The 12384-nt window shown below is 34.7% G+C and overlaps 1 protein-coding gene across 2 annotated transcripts in view; it reads right to left on the bottom strand.

Moving 5' to 3' along the window:
* The window catches only part of LOC149793769 (uncharacterized), an 88803-nt gene extending 77019 nt beyond the window's left edge, over positions 1 to 11784 (bottom strand). Inside the window, exon 1 of one of the 2 annotated variants that reach the window (XM_089967761.1) lies at positions 11278 to 11784. The gene's annotated coding sequence lies outside the window, so the exon portion shown is untranslated. The remainder of the gene's footprint in view (positions 1 to 11277) is intronic. The other variant, XM_089967757.1, reaches the window with a different exon arrangement.
* Between the last annotated feature and the right edge of the window lie 600 nt (positions 11785 to 12384).

Raw genomic sequence — 12384 nt, 5'->3', positions numbered from 1 at the left:
TTCTCTAACAATTTTCTCGTTTGCTGAAGCACTGTTTTGCTATAACTCACTGGTAAATGTCTTAACTTGGTGTTTACATTTATCTTTTGACACCCCACTCAATGTTCCCTTTCTATTAAAATAATAGCAGTAGCTAGTAAACTATACACTTCAGTATCAATACTTTCGATTTTTATCTGTGTGCCCTCTTAGGTCTGGCCATTTCATTTTCTGGATGGTGAGGGCCTGTGGTTTTCATTGGAACTGAGACATATTAATTTCTTTTATCTCAAGATAATTCATTTATTTATTCAAATAGTGTAATTGATACAACATGCTGGAATATTGCGATTAATCACAGCATGATCAATTATCAGTTATGTGAGAGCTGGACATTTTAAAAAAGATCCCAGGCCCCTGGCCAAGTAAATTATTCATATATAAAGGATCAACAAAGACTTTCTGCAAAACTATACAAGGTCAGAGAAAGAAAACTTAGGAGACATGATTTACAACCAAATCACTTGTGAGTAGAAAACTGACAAAGTTTGTTCTAAAACAAATGTAAGAGGAAAAATCGCCGTATAAGGAAGTATAGTAAGCACTATATAGCAAAATCCAATTCAACTGTTACTAACTCTATGGTCAATATCTCAAAGTTAGAACTTACCGAGGCAGAAGTAAAACTTGTATCGAAAGGTTTGAATTTTTGTCCCCGTCCAAAGAAACATGAAAGATGGAAGCTGAAAAAAGACACTGATTTGGTTAGCCGCCGACTAATACTCATGGCCCATTTTGCTTTGCAGCCAATAAAAAAACAGAGAAAAATATAAGCTATGTCCAACCAATATTTAGAAAGTAAAGTAATTGAACTCTACCAAACATTCAATTCCAAATCTAGAAGCCTTTCTCAACTCATTTGAAAATGACACTTCCAGACACATCAACCATACTAAAATATACTCTAATTTAACAAAAGAAGAAACAAATGCCCTACATTCTTTCAAAAGCAGAACAGATATCATAATTAAGTCTTCATATAAGGAATCCGATAAGTCCGTTATAAATAGGGAAGACTACATTAGTGGAGCAAGTAGACAACTAAGTGACACTACGCTCTACCAAAAACTAGACCATGATCCAACACTACAATATGAAAAAACATCACTAATATTATTGACGAAGCGTACCAAATCGGGCACATATACCAGAAAACGAGAAACTACTTAAGCCCAGAAAACCCAAGGGCAGGTAGATTTTATATTTTATCTAATTTCCACAGACAAGGAAACCCGGCAGACCTATAATCTCCGGTAACTGGCACCCCACATAAAGGTTATCAAAATAGTTATATCATTTTATGAGACCACACGTCCAAAGATTACCATCATATCTTCATGACACGGCAGATTACCTCATGAAAAGCAAAACAAGCGAACCATTACTGCCACATACATTGGTAGTTGCCTTCCACCTCACATCTTTGTCTACTGACATACCACACAACAAAGGGATACAGTCGTATAGAGAAGCATTGGAAACAAGAACTGTAGACAATCCACCCACACACTTCCTAGTCCATCTCCTGAAGCTTATCCTAAAACTCAGAAACTTTGAATTTAATGAAGAAAACTACCGCCAAACCAATGGAACCGCAATGGGTAAATACATAGCCTCTTCGTATGCTAATAAGTTTATGGCAAAACTGGAGGATCATCTTTTAACATCGGTTGAACTTACACCATCCCAATGGGTACACTTTATCGATGATATAGAAATGAAGTGGAAACACGGAAGAGAAGGTCTAGATGATTTCATATTAAAGGCAAACAACGTCCATCCTTCAATAAAATTCACGGCAGATGTCTCCACCTCACACCACGTTTTTCCTGGACACAACAACCAGACTAGTAGAAAACAAACAACATACAGACATTTACTATATACTCGAAACCAACCGACAAACACCAGTATCTCCTCCCAACCAGTTGTCATCCAAAACACTGCATTAGAAACACCCCATATGGCCAGGCACTGAGGATGCTCAGAATTTGCTCCGACGGTGAAAAATTCTTGAATAGATCTGAAGAGCTATCTAACTATTTAATTTACCAAGGCTACGACAAAGACCTGATTGCAGAGGCAACCCAAAAGGGCTAAACAACAAGCCGGGATGACCTCCTAAAATGTGGAAAGAAGGAAAAGGCTGATATTATTCCATTATCCTCACCTACCATCCAGATAACCCCAAAGTAGGTAAAATCATCGAGAAACACTGGCCGATCGTGGAATCGTCGAACGCACTAAAATTAATCCTTCCGAATAAACATGTGGTAACCTACCGAAGACCGGAAAAACCTCAAGGACATCCTAGTCATGGCGAAACTAAAGCCAATCACTAATCAAGACCACCCTCCCTAATCAATCTGGTGGCCCCTGTGGCGATGAAAGGTGCAAAATCTGTCAACATATGATAGAGACCATGACGTTTTCTCGCACAGTGACTAAAAAAATGCTAAACATACACGGTCCAAACAAAACGTGCAAAACAGAGAATGTAATTTATCTAATCACATGTAAGATATGTAGTTTTCATTATGTCGGAGAAAGTAAAGAGCTACACAAAAGGACCAACCGTCATAGCTCTGACTGGATGAAAAAGAATCTGACAGAAGCCTGGTCGCAGAACATTTCTCCATCCCTGAAAACACTTTCAGTGATACAAAACTTATTGAAACTGCTCACATCCACAACTAGAGATCCAAAACCAGGAAAGAAAAGGAATTTTACCGGATGCGCCACCTTAGAACATTCACACCAAGCGGTTTAAACCAAAAAGACTAGAAACAGACCGCCATGCGCAAGTAAAAATGTATTTTATAGCCGAAACATTTTCTTTTAAACAATTCTCTAAGTTTGCTTAGTAGCCTACAACTACTACTATAGCAATGAAATATCCGGGATATAATTTGTGCTTACATAAATTTACACAAAAAAAGAAAAAAAAGAAAACATATGTCGTTGTGGCTCATCAATTTCTTGGTCAATACAAATATTGTCCAACATCATCAACAAGTTGAAATAAAAGTTTAATTCATGTAGAAACATCCAGGTAAAGTTTTGCAAACACAACGGCTTTTCCTGTTTTATTTGTTTGTCCTGTCTATGTTTTGTATTTGCCATTTAAAAAGACTAATTAAGACTCGAAAGCGCTCAGGCTAGTTAGATACTAGTTTTTCACTGTTCGTTGTCAGTTTATTGCATTTATCTTTATCAATCCATGACACACATGATCCCTTGCTGGATCCAGTGCACTTGAAAGAACTGTTTTTTCGCCATATGATTTGTGATTTTGATTTTTAACATAGCTTTTGACAATTGTTCAGTCATATCGTTACGATGTCTGCTATGTGGCAGTTTATAGTGATGTCTAGCACTGGGGCATCATGCCGCAGACATGTAGCACGATGTCCCACCCAGTCACATTATCCTGACACCAGGCCGACCAGTCCTAACACCAACCTCTTAATGCTGAACGCCAAGCGAGGCAGCTGTTAGTGCCATTTTTGTAAGTCTATGGTATGACTCGGCCGGGGATTGAACCAACGATCTCCGGCATCCGAGGCGGAAACTTTATCCACTAGGTCACCGGAGCGGTCATATGATATATATATATATATATATATATATATATATATATATATATATATATATATATATATATATATATATATATATATATATATATATATATATATATATATTACGTCATTTCTGTAAACATTGGATCACATGTTATTTTGGGTCAAAAATCCTTTTTGTATCAAGATTGAACGGTCGCTTACTATAATTATGAAATGTGATATTCATAAATTGCAAACATATCCCATATGTCGACTCAAAATGCATATGAAAATGTGATTTCGAAATGCCAGCATGAAGACCCACTCCACGATTGTCTTGATCGTGTACCCCAGAAAATCTTATTTACTATGTATATGTTAGAATCATATAAATAAATACATTATATAAAAGATGGAAACGTATACCTTAAAAAATTCTCCATCTCAATCCAAGTTTCCAATTTTGTAAGAAGTTGCCTCACAAGTACAATATCTTATGCTACCAAACGTGTCGCAAGAACGACATTCTCAAGAAATTTCACGGCGTATAGTCTGTTTTTAAATTCTTAAGTAATTCTTCCCCATAAACGACACGTAGTAAACACATTACGTCATATTCATTGTTGATTCTCTTCTACGTGTGAGCTTATTCTTTTTAATACAATGTTGAATTTTACTATAATTTTTTTACAAGATCGGTTTAGTTTGCTTAATATCTTTTACCATTTATTTGCATTGTTACGTTGAATTTTGTAAAACTAGCTATAAACCTGGCCGAATTACTGCCGACAAAAACAGCCGAAAGTGATGTATTACATTTGTATAACCCGATAGATAAATATTACATCTTTGCAAAGCTGTGCACATAATAGGCTGAATATATCGCGAGTGATTCAATCACGGCGGTAGTATCCCGTGTGTCCATACTTAATGTTTTTTTAGAACAGAATATTCTGGTGATAATTGCCTAATTACATCTTTTCAAATAGTAAGCGTTGAAGTATTGTAATTTTGAAAGTCAAATTCCGTAAGCGTTTTGCCTCAATATTAGAGACAGAAACCTTAATATGTGTGTGTGTGTGTGTGTGTGTGTGTGTACATATATATATATATATATATATATATATATATATATATATTCACTTTCTCTCAATTTTACGTACGCGGAAGAAAGGGTAACGCTATAATGAAACTATTACATTAGAGCATTTATTGTTCGAATTTCAGCTCCGTACAATAGTCGATCTAATTATTTGTGGTCCCGGGTCTAAAATGTTCTCCGGTCGATAAAACCAATAAATGAAACGGCCCAGTAAAATACAGTAAAATAATCTCAGATGTCAACAGCCACACAGGTTTCGGGGGGGGGGGGTAGGGCGAGTGGTCGAGTGGTCTAAAGCGCTCACTGTTACGGATCACTGCCATCTCACCTCTGTCTGCGTGAGTTATAGTCTCAGGCTCGGCTAACATGGGTACGTGAGAAAGCCTGCCAGTAGCTTCTAGTGGGTCGGTGGTGTTTCCCGGGGTTTTCCAGGGTTCTTCCTCGACTAGTTATTCCGGCCGCCATGTAAAGCCTATCTTGTGTTGAAATATGGCGTTAAACCTACGACAACAACAACCGCACACGTTTCATTATTGTCGTTAATATCATCATGGCTGTCACTACTACTACCACTGCTACTGCCTCTGCTTATATTGATGTTACTAATACTGCAATCACCACCACCACTATTCCTGGATCCAGGAATTGTTTTGTCGAGGGGGAAAGGATGTGAACGATTTTATTTCGTTTTGAGGGTCGTTCATTTTGCTTTAAGTGGCCATCATTGTATGGTTTTTAGTGGATAGTATGGTAATGTTCACCCAGTGGCTAATGGAGCTAAATGCCGCCCGCAACATAAAACGTGATTCTCGCCATGCGAGAATTCCAACCAGAGTCTGAAATAAACATGATTTCAGTAATAACACACCACATCGTCGTGCGAAACAGGAAGCTTAAAAACTAACCGTTTTCAGATATTAAATATTTTAAAATGGTTATGAGTGTATAAAATTACGTATTCATTTCTTCTCTGAAGAGATAGTACTTACACCTGAAAACACATTCTCTCATCAATATTCAAGTTACTCGAATAATGAAACCACCATTTTCCATAATAAGCAAACATCAACTGTTTGCAACCAGTAAAACCCTTGGCGGCTTTCGACTCTTTTAAAATCTGTGTTTTATTACACATTGCTACCATGTTTGTCAAAAAACAGATGTTGTTCTATCGGTTATTCTGTGGGGAATTTAGTTTTATTAGCAAATATCTTAAACTAATCTTTCTTAAATTTAGTACATCCTCTCTGAAATGCTATCAGTGGAATATATTCTGTACTTCTAGGGACACCTAAGATGTTTTCTGGAAACATTTCTTTCCCATTTTCACTCCTTTAGTTCCCTCTTTATTAAATATAATAAGTTTTAATTACCTATTACGGATTCGTCACATATTTTCATGTAATGTAGTAACGAATACGTATAACTGACATAATTTAATTGACATATTTTCGATAATATATAGTATATAAACGGATCGAGTCATACACAACTTCAATATTTTGGGATGACGTCAAGCTTTCAATACAATATACATTCGTTCGGGAAATATATGTGTCAGGTGGTGCAACGCGTTGAGTTTCACAGGATTTTAGAAAATGGAAACATTTATTATGCTGGAGTTATCAGTCAGGCATGACAGAACAATTCATACAGATACTGATTTATTGGCTATCATAGAACGTATCTACTTCGAAAGTTTTCTGATCCATTTTATAGCAGGCTTTTGCAACCTGATTTTATCTAGTTATTTTATATTACTCGTTGTGGCTTTAAAAAAGATCGTTATGAGGCCCGCGCTTTAGAGGGAAAAATGTACACGACAGATTTATTTGATCTAATTGATTTCAACATATATAATATGTTAATTACACTGGTACAAGTACCTTAGCACATTTTATTACAGAATATATATAATGTATTTATGTACATTTATACATTAATAATAACTGGAATAGATTCGATAAAATTAAAGAAAGATGTAAAAGCATGAAAGACAAAGAACGTGGTTACATATTATATGATATCCCGGGGATTGAGAATGTAAAGTATATACTCAGCTCGCAAATAATAGCAAACCAGAATGATCTAAAGCAAAAATAATTTATTGAACAATCCCTGCAACAACTTTTACAGAGAAAGTGTCCACCTTTCATACAACTGGATGATATTACACTGCATACGAAAACCCGCGGAAATGTAAGCCCTTTTCACGGATGCTTAAGTAACTCGGAAGTACATTAGGTAGTGTGACAACTAAATTATTACATCCGTTGTGAAGGCGATACAGAGTTGTCTGTCGTGTGTATCTGATAATGAAATATTTTTAATATTTCTTTATTAAGACAAAGTCAATTCTTGTCAGTTCTTGCAATGCACTTGGGATGTATACCGGTAGCGGTTCAGTTAATGTATTAGGTCTAAACGGTCAAGGGAATTGCATGCCGTCTCAAAGTAACACATACTAATGCAGTTGTTGCTACCACTGTTGCTACTAATACAGATAACAGATGATGTTAGGATTAATGTCGACAAAAGGGGTTTCTTCGGAAGCGATATTTGTAAAAATATTTTCTTCTATATTTTATTTTCCCCCCATTTATTTATGGTTTTTCAAATTGCAATAACATTTGTACTAACAGTATTCCAAAAGGCCCGCAGACAATATTACCTTGTAAGAAAAATACATAGCTATAAACAAACACATAAAAATAAGACATTTGTTGGGCATGCAAGTAAAATAAAATAAAAATACCCAATAAACCTTTGCAAAAACATGGAAAACTGTTTAACGCAAAAAATATTGCTAATAGGTTTGTAAAGTGAATACTGACAACGAAATGGAAAACAAAATTGATTCTGCAGATTACATAAATATTGAAAGTAATTACAACGATGAAATTATTAATTCTGAAATTACTGAGGCAGAAATTATGAGTTTTTTTTTTAAAGTCTCAAGAATATATAGACACGTCTCGCATGATAATGTATTAAACAAATATATAAATGCACCTCTGATATGTTTATGCCCTTATATTTATTTTGTTTTCAATATAATATTCGATACTGGTCTGATTCCGGACGTTTGACTAATTAGACCAATATATACAGGGAAAGGGGACATAACCTCACCTGATAATTATAGCCGTATCATGATTTTGTGCTGCTTTAGTAAACTTTTTACATTTGGTTTTTTTATAAAAAAATCTTCAGAAGTTATTACATTGTCGTGATTTTCTTAAAGAGAACAAAGCCGGATTCAGGTCAGGCTTTTCAGCTAAATATCAAATATTTTCCTTTCACGCTGTTACTAAAAATTTAAAATCTTGCAAGATGTACCTGTTTTGTGCTTTTAATAGCTTTTTCTACAATGTTTGGAGTATGAGGCTCTAGATGAAACGATTAGAAAACAATGTCACTGAGGAAATATTAACAATAGTATATTATAAAATTAGTCTCGCGTCAGTTATGCGCGAGAGCAATCCGTTTTCTTTCAGTTTAGTAATGGTGAGACGAAGCAAGGTGAAAATTTTTCATTCCATTTATTTATCACGCATATAAATGACTTTGACAAAATATGTTATAAAATGTGTGCACTAGTATGCAGTTATATTTTTCCGAGTACTGTATGTCCTATTTCCTTCGAATTTTTACACTGCTTTACGCCGTTGACACTAACATCTGGTACTGACTAAGCAATATTTACAACATAATTTAACGGTTTTTGATGAATACTCAAAGTTATGAAAATTGAGTACCAATTTCATAAAGACCACGACTTTGCTCGTTGATACACGAAAAGGTGATAAATACAGAGCAGCAATTGCCGGAATTCTAATAGAATTTGTGCTGAATTTAAATATTTAGGTGCTTTTCTTTCTAAAACTCGAACGTTTGTTAAATCATATAAATACACCGTTTATCGAACTAGAAAAGCCCTGCACCTACATGACCGAAAAATTGGATAATTCAATCTACCAATAGCATCTTTTCGATTATGCTATATTAACTATTTTAAACAATGGATGTGAAGGTTGGGGATTTGAAAGTATCACAATTATTACAAATTTGGATATTGAATGTTTAAGAAGCATTCTTAGACTGATGAAAAGTACTCCCACTTATATGCTTTATTCAGAACTCAGAAGGATCATTATTGATATAATTATCAAATCCGAATGATATGATTTTGGATGTCTATTATCGATGGTAAATGAGCTAAAACATCGAGTCTCCTTTATCAAATACATTTGCACGAGACCAATGCTAACGTTAATACTTAATGAACAGCATAACAAGCACTTTGATAACTGTTCTGAGACCAGACCAGTTTTGTTATGAATGTATTGATAATCCGAAAGGTGTGTGTGTGTGTGTGTGTGTGTCTAATTTGTAATTTTAACGTAGCTTTAACAATTTGTCAGTCATATCGCTACGATAGCTGTAGTATGGAAGCTTATAGTGTTGCCAGATGTAACACCCAGTCATATTATCCTGACATAAGGCCGACCGGTTTTAACACTAAGCTCTTAATTCTGAGCGCCTAGCGAGGCAGGTGTTAGTAGCATTTGTATAAGTCTTTCGTATGACGGCGGGGTATAATAACATAAACTTTGAAAGACATTCATATACAAGAAAGACCATCTTTGGTGACTTTAGCATCCATATGAAAATTAATTGTACCATTGTTTAAAAAAGAAGACCAAAATATGGAAAATTATTTATTACTGTTACCTAGGGATCGGTGTTGAAAAGTTGAGCACTTCCAGACACAGACTCCCCGTTGAAACCCATCGTTTGGACAATACACGGTTTTTATATAAAAAAAACATGTAATAAGAGTGATAAAAACGACAGCGTTGACAAATACCATCTTTTAGTCAGTTTACCAAATTTATCAAAGAAATGGATATGTTTCTAAACATTTGTTATACAACAAACCTTCTATTGTAAAGCTACAAACCTTATTTGCTACCAATACACGCAACATTCTTCAAAATGTTGCCAAATTTGTAATGTATAATAAATACAATATCATAAACTTCGGGCTATTTGTGGATACTGAAATTTGTCATACTTCCAAAAAATATATTATTGCTTCTTCTTGTAGGACTTTTGTGCACTCCAGGAGAGTCAGTATTTCATGCGATAACAATGTTACATTTATGTACCGAAATGTTCTCCCAGTACCTCTGAATGTTATTCTTGTTCAAATTGTAATGTTTACCAATGATGTGATTTGTGTCTCAATAGTTTTTTGATGTTGCCTTATAATATTTTAGCAGTTATGGTATTGTCATTTGTCACTTATGCATGACCTAAGATTTACTTTCATTCATTAGCAAACATTTTGTTCTGTTCTGGTCTGCTCTGAATTGACACTATATATATATATATATATATATATATATATATATATATATATATATATATATATATATATATATATATATAAGAGAGAGAGAGAGAGAGTATTCATTCTCCTCCGCGTGCTCAAGCAAAATCTTTGCTTACTGTTATACGCCTATACCTGAATATGGAGATAAATCCATTAAAACTCGAATTATTTATAAAAGGATATATAGCCACGAATAGATGCATTCGCTTATAAATGCTAAAACGAACATTGATAGTTCGATAGTACTTAAACAACTGTCAATAAACGACATTTTGTGTGTATTAAATCGCCATGGGCGAATCATACTTCGATACATACATAAAATTAATGTGGTGTATCGCCACTGTCGAGTGTAGAACTGATTATAATCAGCAAATGGAATGTAAGCTGTATAGTTTTGCGGACCAATGAGTTTACCTTCCAATGTCAGGGGAAAAAATGGCCGAGAGCAGATAGTCAATACAACTTCGTGCAGACGCCATTTAAAAGTACACTATATTTTGTATAACTTATTTTAAAAGTTGGATATATACGTTAATGTTAGGGTTGGGAGGAGCAGAGCTGCAGTTTATTACTTATAGCCGGGGATTTAATATTACAAGTAGCGGTTATTTATCATTTTCAGGATGGGTCAAAAACGTAAAGAATAATATGTGGTGAAATTACGGTATACTTTTCCTCCCATTCCTGCCTCCATTTATTTCCCTTTCCCTAATCCCCCACCACACACAAAGCAGCCGTGCCATGTAACGCTGGGAATACTAGTCGAGTACGTCGACAATTATTGTTTCAAACAATGATAATCTTTTATATCGGAAGTTTTAGGAGTTGGGGTGGGGTGGGAGAAAAAAATACACCAACATTAACATGCACAGTTGCGTGCAATAACACACCCTCCTCCACGTAAACGATATTCCACCTGCTGTAATTGTCCAAAATAAATGAGAGACGATCTATTACCAAAATCAATAATTTATTTCTATCGGTAATCGATAATTTCTCATACAAAAATGCTTGAGCTTATTATTTTTCAGCAACAAACAGCAAGACCTGATTATCATGTACCGCCGACCCCCTTGGATAAAAGACAGCAAAAGTAAGAGAAAAATACAAGTGAAAGAATTAAAACCGTAATTTTAAGGGGAAAATTACATATAAGCAATACTGAAGCTTACCTTTGCTTCAAGCCTTTACGACGTACTGCCCCATGTTGTCACGTATTACCTATGAATTCGATGGTTTTCTACAGTAATGATTCTCTTCTTTCCTCTGCTCAGTCAAACGGTGTACACATTGGGGTTGAATGCACGTCTAGCTGATCGGATATAACCTTGCGGGTATGAATGCAATGAAAATCACGAGTTCGTCCAACAATAAGACCAATTGTGTATCCAGAACTAACCGACTGAGAAGTAATTAAAGGGTGGAAAGGTCATAAAAGAAGTGTACCGTATTTAGTGGCATTAGCGTACAAACAACTGTGGAGAACATCGACGCACATTTCCCGTCACTATATACGCCTGCAGGACAAGGTATATTTTTTTAGCGATTACAGCAGAAGAAGAACAGAAAACCTATTGCTTCAATATACCATCATTTTAAAATTCATTATTCAATGATTGGTCTAATGGGCTGCAAAGCAACACCCAGCATAAACGAAGCCTGATACTACGGCCGAGTTGGCAAATGTGTCATTCGACCCGGATCTGGACACAAAAGGATCATTCGAATAAGGTACTATACGTACATACATATGCAAATCATACCTGCAATTTGATATATACCTGGAAATGCAAAGCTGGGCTGCAAGTTTTATTAGTTTGTTGAGTATTGTACATTCAAGTTAACGTTGTATTCAGTTTAGGTAACAGAGCTTGACAAAACCTCAGGCAGACGTAACCCATGTAAAGATTTGTGTAACTGCGTCAGTTGTTAAATTTGCGGAAGAAGTATTATTGTCAAGATAATTGACTGGATTTTATCTTAATTAATTCATGTTTTCATTCAAATACACTTATATATATATATATATATATATATATATATATATATATATATATATATATATATATATATATATATATATATATATATATATATATATATATATATATATATATATATATATATATATATATATATATATATATATATTACGACTCTATGGAGAAGCAAGAAGCTTTTCTTACATTCAGCAAATAATTTATTTCACGAGAATACCAAGTGAAACATAAAAATCCCAAATAATCCCATAGTATTCCAAATAATTTAAAATACTGAAG

The sequence above is a fragment of the Sinohyriopsis cumingii genome, chromosome 8 (assembly GCF_028554795.1).
Source record: "Sinohyriopsis cumingii isolate HCF-2022 chromosome 8, ASM2855479v2, whole genome shotgun sequence".
NCBI classification, from domain to species: Eukaryota; Metazoa; Mollusca; class Bivalvia; order Unionida; family Unionidae; genus Sinohyriopsis; species Sinohyriopsis cumingii.
Note: the sequence above shows the minus strand (reverse complement) of the source record. Positions and strands in the feature narration are given on the sequence as shown.